The sequence below is a fragment of the Diachasma alloeum genome, unplaced genomic scaffold (genome assembly GCF_001412515.2).
Source record: "Diachasma alloeum isolate Michigan unplaced genomic scaffold, Dall2.0 Dall_scaffold_00313, whole genome shotgun sequence".
NCBI lineage: Eukaryota > Metazoa > Arthropoda > Insecta > Hymenoptera > Braconidae > Diachasma > Diachasma alloeum.
Window position 1 is genome coordinate 372836 of NW_021680452.1, and position 20323 is coordinate 393158.

General features: G+C 36.9%; 1 long non-coding RNA gene across 2 annotated transcripts; it reads left to right on the forward strand.

Moving 5' to 3' along the window:
• Nucleotides 1-3109: 3109 nt before the first annotated feature.
• On the forward strand, nt 3110-20316 carry LOC107039959. 2 transcript variants are annotated; one of them, XR_001460988.1, is made up of 4 exons: nt 3110-3340; nt 17340-17425; nt 19268-19391; nt 19838-20316. It is a non-coding gene; the product is annotated as an uncharacterized LOC107039959 (long non-coding RNA). The 2 variants fall into 2 exon arrangements; XR_001460989.1 differs by lacking the exon at nt 19268-19391.
• Nucleotides 20317-20323: the final 7 nt, after the last annotated feature.

A 20323-nucleotide genomic window follows, 5' to 3' on the forward strand; every position in this document is an offset into this window, starting at 1 on the left:
TGACGAAAAATTATGTTTTGTAAATTAAAATAGAAAATAAAAAAAATTGCTGTGAAAATTTTTGTTTTGCACGTATTGTTTTTTGAGCAGCCCTGTCCCATTTGGCATATCAAACCATATCCTTTTTTTTTCATTACGAATATCTCCGTATTTCTCGAAAAATAATGACTAAAATAGATTTAGAAATCATTTTTCATTATAATAACACCAAAAATAAAATGAAAATGAGTTTCTGCCAAAGACGAAAATTTTTTCCTTTTAACTCTATTCTTCTCTAATTATCACCATATTACAATTCCTCTTCCGTAATGAAAGAAAAAAAAAAAAAAAAGACCGAGCGGAGATTTGAACTTGCGATGCCAAGCACAACAGGCGTGTAGTGGGAGATCTGGCCGCGTGAGGGGAAGAGGCGCGACAGCGCCACGCTCGGCGCCCGATGGTACTTGTCCCCTGTTTTGGTGTCGGCGACATCAAAGCCTCACTATACCTGCTTCTATCATACCTTCATTTAACCCTCCTTAACTGGCGCTCGCCCGCCGACCGAGTCAACTGGCTCGGTTAGCACGGCGTCGTCCGTGTTATTTTACCATTTGTGAAAAAAAAAAGATTAATTTTGAGTTTAGAGGAAGGTTTCAATTTCTAATGAGTAGAAAATGGTAATGGAACTAGCAAAAAAGTGTCCATTTAATGCAAAAAGTTGATTTGATTTCGTGCCGAAATGGGATTTTTAGAGGTTAAACACGAGGATTCTAAGCGATTCGAATTTTTAAACTTTTTTGGTACTCAATCGATGTGAGTATGAATGAAATAAAAATTGCCAATAAATTCAATATAGTTAAAAGTAGGCATTTTAATTTTTTCAGATTTTCATTGACTCTCATTTCATTGAAAAAGAAAAAGTCCAAAACGGGCGGCGCGGTGCTCATTGAGCCAGTTCGGAAGGGTTAATCTTGAGATTTTTCGTGTTATTACCAAGTGCACACTGATTTTGGAGGTTATGATATGACAACTAGTGTTTGGAGCTGTTTGTTTACAAAAGTATTGTTTACAATTTTGTTTTCCAGAGCCTGATGAAGTTACTAGTATGTTTTTCGCATCGAGCGCCACTGGGGTGTTCGACGAGTGTGAGGTTTGCACGCCTCGCCTCATCTTCGGCACGGCGTGCCAATCACACTCGTCGAAAACCCCCGTAGCACTAGGCGCGAACGATATTTTTCCGTAGTGACTTTCACTTTTGCCAGTTCGGGGAAGGGTCAATACCAATCTCCGGACTGGGAAAAGTGAACGTTAGTACGGAAAAATAATTTAGCGAAACGTCGCACTATGACAATTTAATCAATGTCGTAATTAATTCTCCAATATTCCCTGACCTTTCTTAAAATATTTATAATATTCCCTAGTTGAATAGCTCCTAGTTGAACAAACTCTACGTAGTTGTACTACACAGTTCAGGAGATAAAAAATAATGAAATGCGGATTTCTAGCACGCGAGGCATTGCCAAACGGGGGTTATGGGTCCCCTCGAACTCGAATTTTCCATGTTATGAGAAAACGGTTCTTATGATGTCCTTAAAAAATAGTCCGCGATAGATTGATGAATTCTGAAAACGAGAAATTTTTTGTTAAATTTTATAGTACATAGTTTCTGCAATATTCAACTTTAAACAGGTGGGGAATTGCTCTTGTATTGTATATAGTATAATTATTTTTGTTACTAAATTAGCAATATGCTTTCGAATCGTTATTTTGCACATCATTTCCTTCTATCATGTATAATTCATAATTTTTTTCATTTTATTACATTGAATAAGTTTTCCTTTTACCTAATTTTGTCAGATTTTTAACTTAGTTGAATATTATCAGCATCATTATTCTTATCCGTTTTTTTCTGTACAACCGATTGTCTTTTTTACAGTTCTATCTCTCCCCTCAGCCCTTCGATAAAATATTAATAGAAGAATTTTATTTACACATACTTGAACGAATTTGAAACATCACATTTGGAGAAACCATCATAAAGCTCACTTTCAGGGAAATACATGAAAAATTCAAAATTTTCAACAATTATAATAAAAATCGAATCAACCAATATAGCTAACGTAATTATCTTTTAACTTCGACTTGATGGAATTAAAACAAATATTTTAAGCTATGATTGAATCAATTTGAAGCATGCTATTCAAAGATATCCCCGGAATTCTGATTTTAAAAAAATACAAAATTTAAAAAAAATTTCGAATAAATCACAATAACGATTATTGCTATCGACTTCATCTTCGAACTCGGTCAAAGGGACATCCAAATAAATTCTTGAGGCCATCATTCAATCAATTCAAACCATTTTTTGTAGTTATCTTGGGACAACCGATTTTCGAAACCATTCAAAGTAGTATGTTTCGTCATTTGGCCGAAAAAAACTTTTCTGGCGAATATGAGTTTGTAGGCCGAACCGAAGGCGAGGGTTACTATCATATGAGCTGGAAAATTTTTTTTAGGCCGTCTGTCTCATGAACTACTGTCGTTTTTCAATGACAATAATCCATTGAATAGTTTATATTTTCTCTAGGAAAAAAAAACAAATGATTGAAACAGCGATATTGTGTTAAATTCAAGATCATATTTTGTCCACTGAAGAATACATCTGATTATGTAGGAAGATTTATAAAATGATTGAAAAATTGTAATTTTTGCAGTCTACGACCTTTTTCACAAATAATTTATCCTTTATCAGAATTGTACCAAAAATCGATTTCATGTCAAAAAAATGAAATTTCCAAATTTTTAAATAATTTCCATGATTTATTTATAGAAAACGAATGTTAAACGAATTTACTCCGGAGATATGTGAATTTATGAAGAAGTTAAACGAATCCATCTAGACTCACTCTCGTTTAACAATAAAAAGTTGATAGAAAACAATTATTTTCTTTGTTTTGAATTCTTCGCGGATGTAAACACAATCGATTTACACTGCGAATAATTGTATAATAGGCACTTTTGAGGGAATACCGGCACACAACTGAGACAATTATTGAGGTTTCCACCTCCCATATGGCACTGCAAATAATAACAGAAATGATTTAGTCTCATTCTTCGTTGAGCTGTTACAACGACAACGACGCACTCACTCTCTTCTAAAGCCGAATAATCGCGATTTGTTGTTCATTCAATCTTATTTGATTAATCAGTGATTATTGAAGGGTTGATCCCTGAGATAATTAGGCCGTTTGTCAAGAGAATGAGAAATTGTTGAATTATGAAAGAGTGGTTTGAGTGTAGAGCCTCAGTTACATTAGTGAAAAGAAAACTACAATTGGATTATAAATTCCAAACATTGACCGTAAGTCATTTTCTGAGTATTGCTATCCCCTTTTTGTGAATATTTCAATCGTTTCCTCATTTCCATGAGTAAATGCGAGTAATTGTCCTCGGGGCAAATCTTTCTGCTTTGTATTTGGCTTTGTCAATAGTGAATTACATTGGTCTCCTCACGCCCAAAAAGGATAACTGATCGATTTCATTTGAATAGTGTTGTAACAATCGTTGGAACAATTGTGGAAATAGTCAGTATAGTAATACCCCAGAGCTTCAAAATTATCGGGTATTCCCCAATAGCTTCGTTGCAAACAGATAAAGGTCTTAAGTTTTGTAGGTTAAAAAATCCCGAGCACTTTTGCGCGAAGGATTTTTCAGCTAAACTTAGAACGATGGTTTGTTTGCAAGGGAGCTTGAGGGAAATACCCGATTAATTTTGAATCTCGACAGGTATTTTGGCCAAGCAGAGTGCGGTGGACAACATCAGGAGGTGAATTGGGGAAGATTTGAACAAATTATGTTAATATAATAGAATAACCCGATTTCCATAGACTGTCAAATATAAGATCCTATCTGAAATGAGCCGAAAAAATGAAGAACTACTGCGAAATATTCAAAAGCTAGGAGGAAATATCCGAAATAAAACTGTCGCGTAGCCTCAAATACTGCGCTCTGATTGGTCAAAATCCGATTGGAAAAAATAATCAGTAGTAATACCCCAAGAGCTTCAAAATTATCGGGTATTTCTCAATAGCTTCGTTGCAAACAGATAAAGGTGTTAAGTTTTACAGGTTAAAAAATTCCGAGGACTTGCGCGAGGTCCTCGGGATTTTTCTGTAAAACTTGGCATTATCGTTTGTTTGCAAGGGAGTTTGAGATAAATACCTGATTAATTTTGAATCTCCAGGGGTATTTGTTGGATTATTTTTCCCAATCGAATTTTGGCCAATCAGAGTGCAGTGGACATCATCAGGAGATGAATTACCAACCTTTTAAAAAATTACAAACCTTTCGGCAGAGAATAATACCCTCCGGTATCGATACGGTATACCTGATTACGGCATGTCAGATCAGGGTCTGAAGGGAACCGTTGCATGTTCACCTTACCAATAAATTCCAAACTTTAAGCAGGCATGCCTGATCATGCCCCAGTCAGGGCCTTTTGAGCGTACCGTGATGGAGAAAAATTAAAGTTACATCAGGCATGTCTGATAAGGGAAATTCCGGGGTCTTTTTCAACCTGTTTTGATTGAACATGAGTACCTGTTAAGTATACCGGATACGGCCAACTCGATCCGGCCGNCCGAAAAAATGAAGAACTACTGCGAAATATTCAAAAGCTAGGAGGAAATATCCGAAATAAAACTGTCGCGTAGCCTCAAATACTGCGCTCTGATTGGTCAAAATCCGATTGGAAAAAATAATCAGTAGTAATACCCCAAGAGCTTCAAAATTATCGGGTATTTCTCAATAGCTTCGTTGCAAACAGATAAAGGTGTTAAGTTTTACAGGTTAAAAAATTCCGAGGACTTGCGCGAGGTCCTCGGGATTTTTCTGTAAAACTTGGCATTATCGTTTGTTTGCAAGGGAGTTTGAGATAAATACCTGATTAATTTTGAATCTCCAGGGGTATTTGTTGGATTATTTTTCCCAATCGAATTTTGGCCAATCAGAGTGCAGTGGACATCATCAGGAGATGAATTACCAACCTTTTAAAAAATTACAAACCTTTCGGCAGAGAATAATACCCTCCGGTATCGATACGGTATACCTGATTACGGCATGTCAGATCAGGGTCTGAAGGGAACCGTTGCATGTTCACCTTACCAATAAATTCCAAACTTTAAGCAGGCATGCCTGATCATGCCCCAGTCAGGGCCTTTTGAGCGTACCGTGATGGAGAAAAATTAAAGTTACATCAGGCATGTCTGATAAGGGAAATTCCGGGGTCTTTTTCAACCTGTTTTGATTGAACATGAGTACCTGTTAAGTATACCGGATACGGCCAACTCGATCCGGCCGTGATCAGGACCAGGTAAGGTATGCCGGGAATCCTTAACTTCGAAAATTCTAAATAAGTTCAATACGGCGAACCTGATCCGGCAATGAATCAATGATCAGGTCCGGATAAGGCATGCCGTACGGGACTTAGAAAAATTTTCATCAAAGAGTCGAGGTGGAAATGGTAAAGGGTGGCGGGGTGGAGGGAAAGGGGGATGATGATCAGGAAAATTATACTAATTGATATTATTCTAGATTTAGTTCAATACTACAATTTTATTGGGAGTATTATTGATATACTCAAAACAAACAATGATTTTTAAGAATGATACGGACCGACGGCAGTGGCTGTGTGGTTAGAGTGTGGGATTGGCATGCGGGAGACCCGGGTTCGATTCCCGGCTGGGGGGGCCAAAATTTGTGACACTCAAATCTCGCGGTTTCATTGCCGAGTGGGAGTTTCGCAAGAGACGACTGTACCTGGGCAGGTTTTTCCCTCAAGTGAGGTTTTCCCTTGTCCTTCGGCGAATGCGCTGCAANGACCCGGGTTCGATTCCCGGCTGGGGGGGCCAAAATTTGTGACACTCAAATCTCGCGGTTTCATTGTCGAGTGGGAGTTTCGCAAGAGACGACTGTACCTGGGCAGGTTTTTCCCTCAAGTGAGGTTTTCCCTTGTCCTTCGGCGAATGCGCTGCAAGGGGTTGGGGGGTGGGAAGGGAACAAATCGTAAAGATCCGAAAGGGTATACGAGAAGAAAAAATTGAAAAAAAAAAGAATGATACGGTGTTCGAGTGGATAGAGTACAGAACTACTATGCGGAAGGTCCCGAGTTCAAGTCCCGCTCTGGGTGATTTTTTTTTCTTTTTTTTCTCGACCCGCCTATTCTGGGACTTTATTTATTTATTTATTATTCTTCATTTTTGGCCCAATTTAATAATTCAGTTAGCAATTTATTAATTTGTAGCAAAGTGTGTGCCAGGTAAGGGCGAAACCAGGCCGCCTGTCACGGCCCTTATCAGGTTTAGAAATCAGGTCCTGATCATACTTTGCGTTACATTTCCTATCAGGCTCTGATGTGGTAACCGTAACAGGGCCGAATCTTTTCTACAGCACCGTGGACCAGGGCCTGACCAGCCAAGTACTAAAATTTTTACTCGGGTAGGGAAGATGTGAACAAATTATATTAATAGAATAACCCGATTTCCGTCGAATGTCAAATACACGATTCGATCCGAAATGAGCCGAAAAAATGAAGAGTAAAATACTGCAAAATATTTAAAAGCTAGGAGGAAGTATCCCAAATAAAACTGTCGGGTAGCCTGAAATACTGCGCTCTGAATGGTCGAAATCCGATTGGGAAAAATTATTCTTGATATAATTATCAATTAAAATTCGAAAGCAAAAAATTTCTCCATTAAAAAATTATCTTAAATAGAAGTGACTTGAGAACAATAGTCCTGTTTGGGCCAACAAAATCGTTAGTTGAAAATTACCAAAAAAATAATTGTTTGGTTCGAATTTCAAAATCTCAACTATGAATAATTGCTCTGCTTTTAACACCCTCAAAATATTTAGCTCAAGTGCCTTTTCAGGATAAAAATATCTTTTATAGAGGGAAGTTCATCAAGAAATATTTTGTCCCTAAGTTATAAGATTACTGTCATATAATTATTATTACTCCATTCATGAATTCATTTTTTGTATGTGATTATTGAATAACCGACACAACAAACTACTATCCCTCGTTTCATATAATACGAGCATTTGCCGGGAGCGAAATACGTATGGGAGCTTCCAATATCGAAGAAGTAGTGCTAGAAATTACATTTCTTGCTTGAACAGAGAATAAAATTTTTTTGAAAAGACTAAATCTGTTTTTGCAATAAAAATTTTTAATCTCGGCGCACACTTCGCATTTTTACGATTTTTTTTGGCACAAGTAAGATTTGTTTGAGAACTCTGCTGTTTTTCTCTCGGTGAAATTTGAAATTTCATGATTTTGTCCCCTTCGAATTGAATTCAATGTTGCCATGACATTTGAATTTTTTCTTTTATACCGAATGTTATCATTTTAACTAATGGAATTCCAATTCTTTGACTCGCAGGAAGACCAGTATTTAGCAACTTATTTGAATATTCAATCAAACCATAGATATTAAATACCAAACTATCCTAAATTCTCAATTCCTTGAAAATTCGAGTAGATTTCCATCGATTTTCTGACGCAATTGTTAATTTTTAATTATGAAATTCCTAAATATTTGATTGGAACTGTCACTGAAGTTTCAGCCAAAATTTGTTAATAACGTAGAATGCCAACAATTCCTCCATTTCCTAAAATAGAGAAAAAAAAAGATCTGAAAATTCTGCAAAGATCCGTATCAAAGATCATTGCCATTTCCCGCCCCCAAACTATAAAACTCCAGATGTGATTTGCGAATATCATCAGAAAGTTGACCCCCCAGTGGATGAGAATGAAGCCAAGGGAAAGGGAAATATCTCCGTGTCAGATTGAATCAGCCTAAGCAACATCCACTCTCCCCCTGCAACCCCGCTCCACTGACTATATTTCCTCCTAGCAACCCCACAGGCATTCTAGCGTTGTGGACGCTGTCGAGCTGACCGTGCCACTATCAGCCAGATATTCGCTGGCGTGGCGTTTGCGCCCCATTTTATTAAGGAAATTCAAGCGTCCAGGACGAGCTTCGTCCATTCGTTTTTTTATTCTCCATTCTCCACAAGCGTCCTACCAAGCCTTGGCAAAGGTCACTATGTAACTTGCTATCGTGACACGTGCGGCGACTTGCATTCCGCTGTATCATGTTTCTTTCCATCTATCCCTCACCCCTTGATTTTTTTCAACCCCCTTGTGCATAATAAGAAAAACCATTATGTGGAGTCAAAAAGAAAATGGAAAATTTTGGAAAACAGTCACGTGAGCGGATTCAATATGCTTGGCATTTATTTAGGTATTCGATGGGAGGAATTCGATGGGGAGTGGCAGGACGAGATAAAAGTTATTTATTTTAATTTGAATATCAGTCATTTGGGAATATTTCCGTTTTCAAGGGAGATAGGTGCAATTTTGTAAAGGCATTTCCTGCGGAGAGAATTGAGGGCTACAAGAAAAGACTTCTGGATAAATTATTTACTTTCTATGATTAAGACGTATTTGGCGAAATCTTTAAGTCGATTCTTTTTCGTGATCAGTTTTTGGAAAATATCTAGGAATAGAAGAGGAAACCATGGAACTGCGGGCTTTAACCCTCGATGACTCGCTCAATGGAGGCGGCGCCGGCCATTTTTTTATATTTTAGTGTGTTTCTCAACGCTTTAAATTTCTGCAAAAAATAGAGTTCCTAGTTCGTCCTTTTATTAAGCGTTGACGTTAGCCGTTTTTTGTGGGAAAATTTGTTTAGCTAAAAAAAAAGACGTCGAACAGACAGTCCGCCCGCTGCGAGTGAGTCCCTGTCGACTGCTCGAGCGACAGTGTTGCTACATTTACTGTCACACTTGCAATGCGCCCATAGCGGTAAGCGCCAACGTGGCAACAGCGTGCTCAGTTTAACCTTGCGACGGATGAAGGCTGGCTGCCGAGCGCGAGTGCTCGAGTGTTAAATACACGAAGAGACAAGTTGGATAAAAATTACCTAGAAAAACGTGGCAAATTTTACAGATTTCGAAATATTTGTATTTGTTCGAAATATTTGGCCTAGTCCAAATGACTTGATTATTGTTCATCATTTTATCATTTGGATCTTAATTACATTTTCTTCAAATCGAAAATGGAATATAAAATTTCAACTTTCAGAGTTTAAACAATAAAATCATCGCAAAATGTTTGGAAATCTAGGCTCAAATGTGGGTTAAATGGAAACAACTGTTGAATCAAACTATCGATGAAACATCTTCTATTTTCCCTGGATTCAGAGATATTAAATAGATCGAATTCCGAATATAAAAGTTTTGTATCAATTATCTAATCGCAAATAATTGATGAAAATTTTATTCCTTCAAACCTTTCTTTCAAGGTAGAATTTTTATCTGAAAATATCCATTCTAACCATATTTTTTGCACTCCAAAATTTGAATAATACTAATAATAATAAAATAATATAATAATATAATCTCTCTATATTATAAAAATCCAAATCGACTTCTGGTGATCAAAATTTGGTACTCAAAATTAGGCTCTAAAATTAAGGATCATAGGGGTCAAAATAAGGGTCATAAGGGTCACGAGGGCCATAGTAAGGATCATGGGGGTTGGCGAGCGGAGTGAGCAGGGGACTTAGCCCCCTAGTGTAATGATAATAATAATTATTATTAATAATTAATAATTATTATCAATTATTATATTATATCATTACAAATAATAATAATAATAATAATTTTTATTATTATAATTAATTGTACAATATAATAATTTAATGAAAGTATAATTAAAATAATTTCCATCAAATTATATACTCATTTAATGAATGCAAAAGTATTGATTAGAATTTCAAAAATTCATCCCCCCTTCAAAGGAATTAATAGAAGCCGTTGCCTCGAGCAAAATAGCACAGCATCTAATTACACCGTTGATCCATACAGAACAGGTCAAAATATTCCTAGCGCAGGAGAGATGGGTTCAAATCGCATGTCATCGACGCACGAGCCAACTGTTAATTAAGACATACTATCATCAATACCTAAAAACATGCCAAACGTCATCAGCGATTGCCGCTCATCATTGTAGAAAACACATTACACGCGACGAATAAATTATTTAAATTCCAACGACACAATATTCCCCTTGAAGAATTTTTCAAGAGCGCCTCGAAGAGGAAAAACACGACGATAGCGCAAAAATATTTGAATTCAATTTGCCTTTGTTTCTATAAACACTTGTTCCTGTTCTTCCATTGACCTCAAGTGACCTTCGGTACTTTTTCTATCTTCGCGTCGTGTACGTAAGTGATTCACTACGCACCTTACTGAGAATGTATGATTATAAGTAGACAAATATGGTTTTTTGTAGATGAGTGTGCAAATGATGTTGGAGTGGTAAAGAACAGGAGATGCGTTCTAAAATTTCACATTGTTTATCTGGAAAATGTTTTCGGAACTGGTAGGTTTGGAGAAAAATTAGAGAACTTGTTGGAGGGGAGGAAATGTCATAAAGGAAGTATAGATAACAATATATGACTATTTTTATAAATTATAATATCATAAAATTCCGTGGGGAGTTTAGTCGTAATTACCACAAAAGAAAACATTAATTTTCAAATTTCACTGAAAATGACTGGAAATTTAATGGAATTTCAAATTTTTGAGCAGCAGAAAGACAAAAAAATTCAATTTTAACATGAATATTCAGTAGCAAATTGTACTGAATTTACAATTGATTGAAAGTGAGAGGGAAGTTTCACGAGTGTGAGTTGGCGAAAAGTTGTAAAAAAAATGAATATCACCAGGAAAATCTTCTCAAAACTGTCATTGTTATAGAAACTTAAAAGAAGGAAAATCGAAATGATATCTAAAACTCTTTTTTTCAAAATATCCTTGAAGTTAGTCAATTGATCAGAGAACGTTAATAGTATATTTCGATACGAATCCGTAAAAGGGTTTTTTGACCCGTGGGAGGAGTATGCTTTCGGCGAGCGCTACCGTTCCAAGGGTCAAGAAATTCTTTTCCCGCGAGTGGCGAACCCTATTTTTCATCACGATGTGTGGAAAGTGGGATTTTCAGCACACGGAGCGTGCGGAAAATATCACTTTACGCACAAGTAGTGAAAAAACCCTCTCACTCCGAAAAATTATCAAAATGGCATATTTCGTGAAGTTTCCAATCACATGTGTCGAACTATATTTTTACCAGTGATGTTACGTTCCGCGAGTGTTAAACATTTTTCGGCACGAGGTGAACGTAGCAGCAGTGACAAAATAGTAATCTCCGTAAAAAAGTTATAAAATAATAGGAATCCGAAATACCTTTGCAGATTTTTTCCGAACTTCTCCTAAACTAGTATTTTATTACAAAATGTCGTACAATTTTTTTGAAATCTACAAGATTTCCCTCGAAAAAGCCCTCCTATTCATTTTTCACTTCTTCACTCCAAAATTATTCTCAGAGCAGTCAATCTTGCGGAATAGTATCGGAAGAAATAAATCTGGATATTTTTTCCCATATATCCTTCCAAATATCACTGAAACTCGCCAATTAATCATAAAAGTTGGAATGACCTTTGTTGTCGCTCATGAAATTTCTCACAAAAAAGCCTGTCAATCATCTTCTCAACACTCCACCCTCCTAAAGTTATCCCCAAAACCATCTAACTTCTCAATTGACCTGTTTTCTCCATTTTAGCAAGAAATAACTTTCCTCCCAATAAAATAACGAAAACATTCTAGGAATTGAAGACACGATGTTACACCTCCCACCGCTATCTCTCATTTCAGCGATTTCTTCTCAAATTAATCAAGCTAAATTTCCGTGTCGGCAATCCAAAACTTCCAAAATATCAAATTACACCAAAGATGGCAGTATACATTGCCTCAAGGTGTTTTCATCGATGAGAATTACCCGGCTACTCACCTGTAATCCCCAAACTTTAACCCACACGCCAACTGGCCAATCACCCAACCCTATCCCCAGACAATTCATTTCGCTCGAAAAAAAACGTAAGGTAAAAGGAAAATAAATAGATGACAGCGACATAAACTGAACTCTCCTGTAACCTTCGTATGATCTTCAATGCGGTGGGGAGATGAATAAAAACGAGGAGGAAAAAGAAATCTGGCCAACCTTGCAATTTTTTTCGTGCCAACGTTTTTTTCATCTGCCTCGACGCTCCCGGCTACAAACGAGAGTCCCCGGACTCATGCACTTTGCATACGGAATACGTCATCTTCTCGCAAACTTCAACTCTCTCGCTCTATTCATCTCTATAACCCATGAATATGTTTATTTCGTATTGCAGAAACACTACTCTGTTCGTTGCGCTCTTATGTTTTTATTCTACTGATGTTTCTTTCCACCGATGAGATTTCACGGGAGAGATGAAAAATATATATATATTATATCTACGTGTGTGGGCAACGCGCGAATCAGAGAGACTATTTAATGGAATAACTAGGTATCGATGACAGATCGAACGAGGTTGTCGCTAGATTTTTTTTTCGCCAAATTATTAATATATTAATGTATTCTCGGACTCAACTACACAACTCCGGGAATTATTATTTGTTGGGCGTGAATTGAGGTCTTGGGAAAATATTCGCCTTGTTCAATTTCGTTTTGACTTGCTTAATCACGCAAGAAAAAAATTAATAGAGAATCCTAGTGAATTCGCTAGATAATTCGATTGTATTTCTGTTGAACTTTCTATTAGTTTTTGGCCGATTCTGTTAAAGAATTCAATTTTTCTATACAACATATGCTATGAAGATATTTTCAACTCAAAGTTGTTTTTGTTTGATTTTATTTTCTTGATGACAAGAAAATAAAAAAAGAATTAGAAAAACTTGGAAAAACTGAACCGGGGAAATTTTATAATCTCAATGGAGTAAGTAATATATAAAAGTCGAATTCTATTGACTTTTTCTACAGAATATGTTGTATGTACTGAATATTTCAATAGAATCGTCCAAAAACTAATAAAAGCATCAATAGAAATCCAATAGAATTGTCCAGCGAATTCGCTAAGTTTTTCTATTAGATTTTTTTGTGCATGATGCCACGAATTGAATGGTACAATAATGGATAATTATTCTTCGATTATTTCTGGTTTATTCTGCGGGAGTACTGGAAGCATATTCCTGATTATTCATACGGAAAAAAAAATACTTGAATTGAGTATAAAATATACTTGAATCATGCATATTTTATCCCCAAATTAACTCGTTTATAGTTTATCATTAATTTTAAACAATTTTTTCCGAAGAAAAAAGTTTCTAGATTTTAGAGAACAGAAGGTTAGAAACCACGGTTTCTAAAATTGAAAAACTTTTTTCTAAAGCTAATTCATCTTTTCTCTTCGTGTTTGCCCCTAATATTCGGACACTTAGTGCCTAATCCTTATACACTTAAGAGGGCTTGCTATAACCCGGCCTGATACGAAACAATCATCTTCGAATTGAAATACCCATCCTTCAATTGAGTATAAAATATATTTGATTCAAGTATATTTTATACTCAATACAAGTATTTTTTTCCGTGTTTATCGTCACAGGGTCACTTTGACCCTCCAACACTTTGGATTTGTGACTCTTGTTCACGCGTGCTAAATCAAATGCAATTATTTTTTGATTTTGTAAAATTCTATATTCTATTTTGGTTCAACAATGCAATTGATTCTTTGGAACATTGAATTTGGGTATTGTGTTTCATTCGGTGAGAATTGTGGTAATTTTTAAGTTTGTTGGAGTTCGAAGAGGGAGTATCGTCCTCCCTTCACCGATTACGGAATCGACTCAGAAAATTTAAGTGACGGTATCGTAATTTTTCACAGGAGATTAAGGTAAAAATTACGGAACGCTCTGGAAAAATTCCGTGACAGTTCCGTAAAATTTCCTACACGGAGAGAAATTTTTGATAAAAATTATCCTACCGTTCTATAAAGGTGTATCATGAGTTATCGTTTCCTCATTTCTATCCCGAAATTTAGTAAAAATTAATAAATGATGATCAAATTTTATTCTACGTTAGAAAAATTTTATTCTGACGCATAATAAATTTTACCCTTCCAGTCCATTAATTTTTATGTAGATAACAACGAAAATTCTAGAACGGTTGGTAAATCTTACTCTACCGGTACAGTAATTTTTACTCTACTAGCACGGTAATTTTTATTTTCAGGAGGATAAAATTTCTCTAACGTAGAATAAAATTTGATCATCATATATTAATTTTCACTAAATTTCGGGATAGAAATGAGAAAACGACGGCTCATGATACACTTTTATGGAACGGCAGGATAATTTTTATCAAAAATTTCTCTCCGTGTACGACCACATTTCACTCCGGAATTACGGAAAAGATACGTAATTTTTATTGAATATTTCTCTCCGTGTTTCTCTTGTTGATGAGAGTTCGGGTGAAGGTATTAAGGTAATTAGATATTGTCGAGTTGAATTTCAAGTTCGTCGTGATTTTGTCTACTTTTCCACGCGATAAAATAAAATAAACTGGCATCTATAGGGGTGTGTGGGCATCTACATTTGTCTATAGGGAGTTTATGGAGTTTAATTAATATTTTAGCACACTTATTTTAATGCAAATTTTTTAAATATTATTCATTTTATTAAACTTCTCGACCCAATGGAAATTCCCGAGTGGAAATTGCTTCAGGCGAGCCTGAGATTTGATCAGGGCTTCATATGTCCAAAGTTAACGGATACTGATTCATGTAGATAATAAGAAGTCCCCTTAATAATAGTAGCGCGATAGTCTAGTGGTTAGGGCATAGGATCAGTAATTGTAATCGATCCCTGGTTCGGTTCCCAGCGTCGGTAAAAATAATAACGTTTTTTCAGCGGTAATTGCGTTAGGAATTCATTAAGAGAGGCGATTAGTAGCGAAAAAAAGTGAATTATCTTTTGTTTTGAATCATTCATTGTGGATAATTATTATTGACATCGGTGGACACGTCATCTCGTTCGTATGCGTCTGGCTTGATCAAGTTCAGATCAATTCGTCCTGATCAAATCCGAATTGGTAAGAGGTGTTACATGTTTGACCAAGTCCTGATCGGCCAACTTGATCAAAACCGGATCCGCGGTCAGATCTGACCTGATCCGGACTTGATCAGCACCTGACCGAAATTTCCACTCAGGAACAAGTTATTGTAATGACCCCGAAAATGAAATGTTGAATTTCACTGATTTCGCATTGAATCATCAACAGATGCTCAAATGTAAGAGTCCACTTCAAAGAATTACTCCTTGTCTTCAAACCTTCCGTTATAGGAAATAAAAAACTAGCTGAAAACACATGTTTCCTGATCCGAGTACAATAAACTTGACTGAGTGACTCACGAGCCTAAAAAATGCTGAGAAATAGGAGAAAAATCTTCAACTGAATATTTCTAGTAGAAACGAAGTCGTAAAACACTTTTTCAGTCGTTACGTTGATTCGCTCAACTCGTTTGTCCGATTTCCTCTCTCCCCTTCGACTCCCGTTAGTCGAGTACGCCTCGTGGCCAAATGAAAATTAAATCAGCCTAAAAAAAAAGTACGCGCCACCTCCTCTCCTCCTCCTCCCGCGCTTCGCAAAACGGTTACGTTTCATTACTTTCGTTTGGCAGCTAACGTCAAGCCCTCTAAACCCCTGTACTGTACTCCTGGCGTCACGTGTGGAATTCGTTTTAGAAAGTTTCAATCAACTTTTACGAGCCCAGAGCCCGTGTATCGAACTTAAGTGTGCGGAAATATTGTTCCTCTCTCTTGCGCGAGTTCGCCAGTCTCTGTCAACCGGCGGTGGTGAAGTTTGTCGATGAATTCGTTCGGATGACAACGGCAGACGTCTGGTAGGGAGATTCAAAGTGGAATGTAATGTATCCATTCAATGACAATATTTATGGTGAGATAGATGAATGTCCGAGGGTGATTTCTTATTCGCAGACATTTTTTCTTCTTTGATAAATTAGTCCTAGGAGATAAGTACAGAGATTTAATTGTCCGCTTCACCCGAGGTTTCACCGAACCCCTCCGAAAATGCATGTTTGCCATATCTCGCGGTCTGTCAGAGTAGCGCGCTACTCCGTTTGGATCGCATTTGCCATTTGTTTAAGGATGTTTAGTCGGTGTCGGTAAATTGTCGGTAAAAGTGCTTTTTTTTCGTGGTCAAGGAAAATTCTGTGATTTTTTCGGCTGACAGCAGAACACATAAAATTAACGTTTCTAACGTTAAAAAAAATTAATTGCAATGGTCTCGGTAGAAATGAATAAAATAATTTTTCCTTATTCACGGGCTTTTATAAAGTTTATGTTCAAATGAATAGTTAATCTACTAGAAGACTCTAAAAATAGAAATACAAATAGAAGGTAATGTGTAAAATCATACTGAATCCAGTGGCCAGAAAAAAATCTGGGGTACCCGGGAAAAAAGTGGAAATATTTGAATGATTCTATCCCATATAAGCGCATGTTAACGCATGCATTTGGTGCATTCTGTCTATTTCATTTCTAAATAATGAACATGGGTTGATGGATTGAAATTGGTATCAAAGCGAAGGGAACATCTTCATCTCTCAGTTAGAAAAAAAAATCAAGTTTTTTGAAGTACTGGGGATCATGGATGAACATCCTTAAGGGGTAACAGAATGCGGCCAATTTTCCAAATTTTTCAACAAATTTCCTGCCCAAACTTATCCATATTTTTATAAATCAAAGCACATTAATCTCCAGGAGGCGATGATGAAGGTCAATATGCTTTGGGTTAAAAAAATACTAATAACCTTGAGCAGGAAATTTGTTTGAAAATTTCGAGGAAATGTATCATTCTGTGATCATTCTCGAATGAAAATTCTGTTACCCCTTAAGCGAATGAATCAATACTTTCTGTAACTGAAGGTTCAAATGGGGGCTGAAACGGGGAAAGGTCACACAAGAAAAGGTTAAACGATGGAAGGTTCAAACGGGTAAGGGTTGAATAGAAGATTGTAGCTTTGACGAGAGTAAAAAATTAATCCATCAAATTCTCTCTACAATAATTTTCTTAAAAAATAGTTGCTCGTTTGACTAGACCATCCCAAGTTGGTTAATTTCCTTCAAGTAAATCTGTTTGACTCCGTCGAATATTCTTACGTGGAACATACTTTTTTGGCAGAGCAAATTTTTTTCTCTTAGTGCACGACTATAGTAGTACAGGATTAAACTCAATTTAGTATTCATTTAGCATGGATTTTGTATATTGTAACATTCTGCAAAAGATGCAAAACCCATTTTCATGCTAAACATGAAAAAAAATGAAATCCTAATTAAATGCGAGCCATCCATCCAAGCCATCATCGTTTTTTATTTTGCTTTTTTCTTTCCAGCGCTTGATACAAAGAGATCATAAACTACTTCTGAAGATATTCTTGAAGTAGTGGGAAAAGAAGCGCAGGCCCACGAATAAAAAATGGTAAGTAAAAGTGAGAGTCTAAAACTTAAGACCCAATGAGCCATAAAAAATCCAAATTATTTCGGAAATATCTCTGAAACCAGTAGGTTTACACACAAACATCAACAGACATCTTTGGCAGTTCTCAAAATTCCCTGCAAATATTGTTTTCTTACAAATTCCTTGAAGTTTTATCACTCCGAAGATATTCCTAAATAAATAATCTTTGAGTGTTCCCTAGACAATTCAAAGGACGAATCATTCATCATCTTCATAAGTTAAAATATCAGCATACCCGGCAAATTTGCAATATTTCTACGAACGCAGAGAAAAAGAGTTTCTGCACTGAAAAAAAAGTTATTTTTACCAAATATTCATGTAAACGTTTATTTTTTCAAAATCATATTTCTCCAATCGAATCATACCCAGGCAAGCCTGATTAGACTTCAATTACGACAATCATCTAGCTCTGTAGGATGACAATGTTGCACATGACTTTGGATGAGCTCCTTCAACTGATTCCCGAGTGGAAATTCAAATTAGGATAGAATAAGAGACTGACCAGTGAAAGCTGATTTTGATCAATTTTGGATCAAAAATATAACGCTTGTTTGGGTCCATGCCTGGTCAAAATGCTAGGATTCGATCTTCCTAAACAGTACCGGATCCGATACGGATCTAGTCGAGATTTGACTGAGAATAGGATCACTAATTCACTCCGCCACAATGGATACAGATACTCCATTCAGAATTTCATCAGATCCTGATCCGAAAGTTTAATCAATAAATTCTGACCAGTATTGAACCTAAAACTAATCTAGATCCAAGCTAACTGACTGAAATTTCCACTCGGGTTATTCATTTTTCCTAAATTTCTTATTTTCTACAGGGAAGAATTTCGAATAATTTTTTAATATTGATAATTATTGAGGGAGTTCACTCAAGCTCATAGCAAACATGATCATTTTCTAAAGCAATATAATTGTCAAAATTAAAACCTATTGAGGATTGCCTGGGAATAACTCAGCTGGAGAAAAACGGTATTGAAAAAATTAATACTTCACTCAATCAGGAGAGTCTGCACATGGAGTACAGCTCCGCGGGTACAATGCGACATGGTGGGGGAGGAAGGCGGCCCATGACATCGCAATAAGCGATGGGGGGTGGGATGGGACCATAAGAAGTCTAATCGGTTATATGCACGAAGAGAAATGTTCAGTAAAAATTGCGGAACTCACAGTTCGCTCACCGATTACGGAATCGACTCAGAAAATTTAAGTGACGGTATCGTAATTTTTCATAGGAGATTCAGTTAAAAATTTCAGAATGCTCTGGAAAAATTCCGTGACAGTTCCGTAAAATTTTCTACAACTATATTTCGCTCCGGAATTACGGAAGAGGTACGTAATTTTGATTGAATATTTCTCTCCGTACGGGAATGGAAAGAAAAAAAAATAAGAATAAGAATACTTCTCTCAAGTAAATGGATATGTGGTCAAAATAATTTTGTCATCACGCTGTGACGAAAAGTGAACTTTTCGGCACGCTCCGCGTGCCTAAAAGTCCAATTTCCGCCACATTGTGATGAAAAATATTGTTCGTAACTCGTGAAAAAATGTTTTTTAGCTCGTGGGATTATATCACTCGCCTTCGGCTCGTGATATAAACCTCCCACTCGCCAAAAAACACTTTTCTGCACTCGTTACGAAATATACAATTTTTCTCAGTGTGCTCAGTTCAGCAAATACTAAGACAACCTGAAAAACGCTGGAGCGCAAAACTGTCAGCTCCTTCACCAAATCCTAAACATCATCAAAACCAACATCAATGAGCCCCCCCATTACCCCTAATTTTTGCCCCCAGCTCCTTCCCTAAGAGTATGACATCCTTAGCAAACTAAAGAGTGAGACAATCCAAATGAAACAGCAGATGAAAAACATGTCCCGTCCTGCAGGATTTTCCATCGTCCTTCGGACATCGTTATAGTGTGAGTAATGCCCCAAAAACTGATGGGTGTTTAGGTGGAAATACAAGGTGTAAACCTCAATTTTTTCATGCTCAATTCACACCCAGAAAAATGTTTTTTTCGAATCAAATAAAAATCTTTATTAGAAATTTTTTGCTTATTTCAAGAATATTGTAATTACAAATGAATAAACTTGCTTACTTGTTTCAAGAAAACGGATTTACTTATAGTAAACAAATAATTTATGTATTCCAACTAAAATTTTTATTAAATTTGGAAAAACTTATTTCTTTGTTTCAAATGAACTTTATTTCAATCAAATAAAACATTTTTCTGGGTGCACCAAAGAGTTGAGACACCCTGAAAAACCCCGGAGTGGAAAACTGTCAGCTCCTCCACCAAACCCTAAACATCATCAAAACCGCCATCAATGAGCCCCCCCATAACCCCTAATTTTTCGCCCCCAGCTCCTTCCCTAAGAGTACGGCATCCTCAGCAAGTAAAAGAGTGAGACAATCCGAATGAAACAGCAGATGAGACACATATCCCTTCCCGCAAGATTTTCCATCGTCCTTCGGACATCGTACCAGTGCGAGTAACCCCCCAAAACCGATGGGGGTTTAGGTGGAAATAGAAGGTGTACACCGAGGAGTGGGGAAGATATTCATTGAGTGGGGGAAAGAAGCGCCCGGTATCTCGAAATTTGGTTGGCTGTCTCGAGCGGGCTTTACTTTACCGTACGCCTCAGCGGCGAGAGAGCGAGAGAGACCGAGCCGGGGGGTCCAGAAGTACGGCATGGTGGGGAGCCGAGGGGGGTGCTGTAGAACCTGAGCGAGTCGGCAAGTGAAGGAGGACGTTAAGGCGAAGAAGGTGGGGAGCAGAACGGACCAAGCGCGCCGCGGCGGAGGGGTAACAAAAGCGTTCGAAGGGCGGGGGGGGCAAGCAAAGCGAAG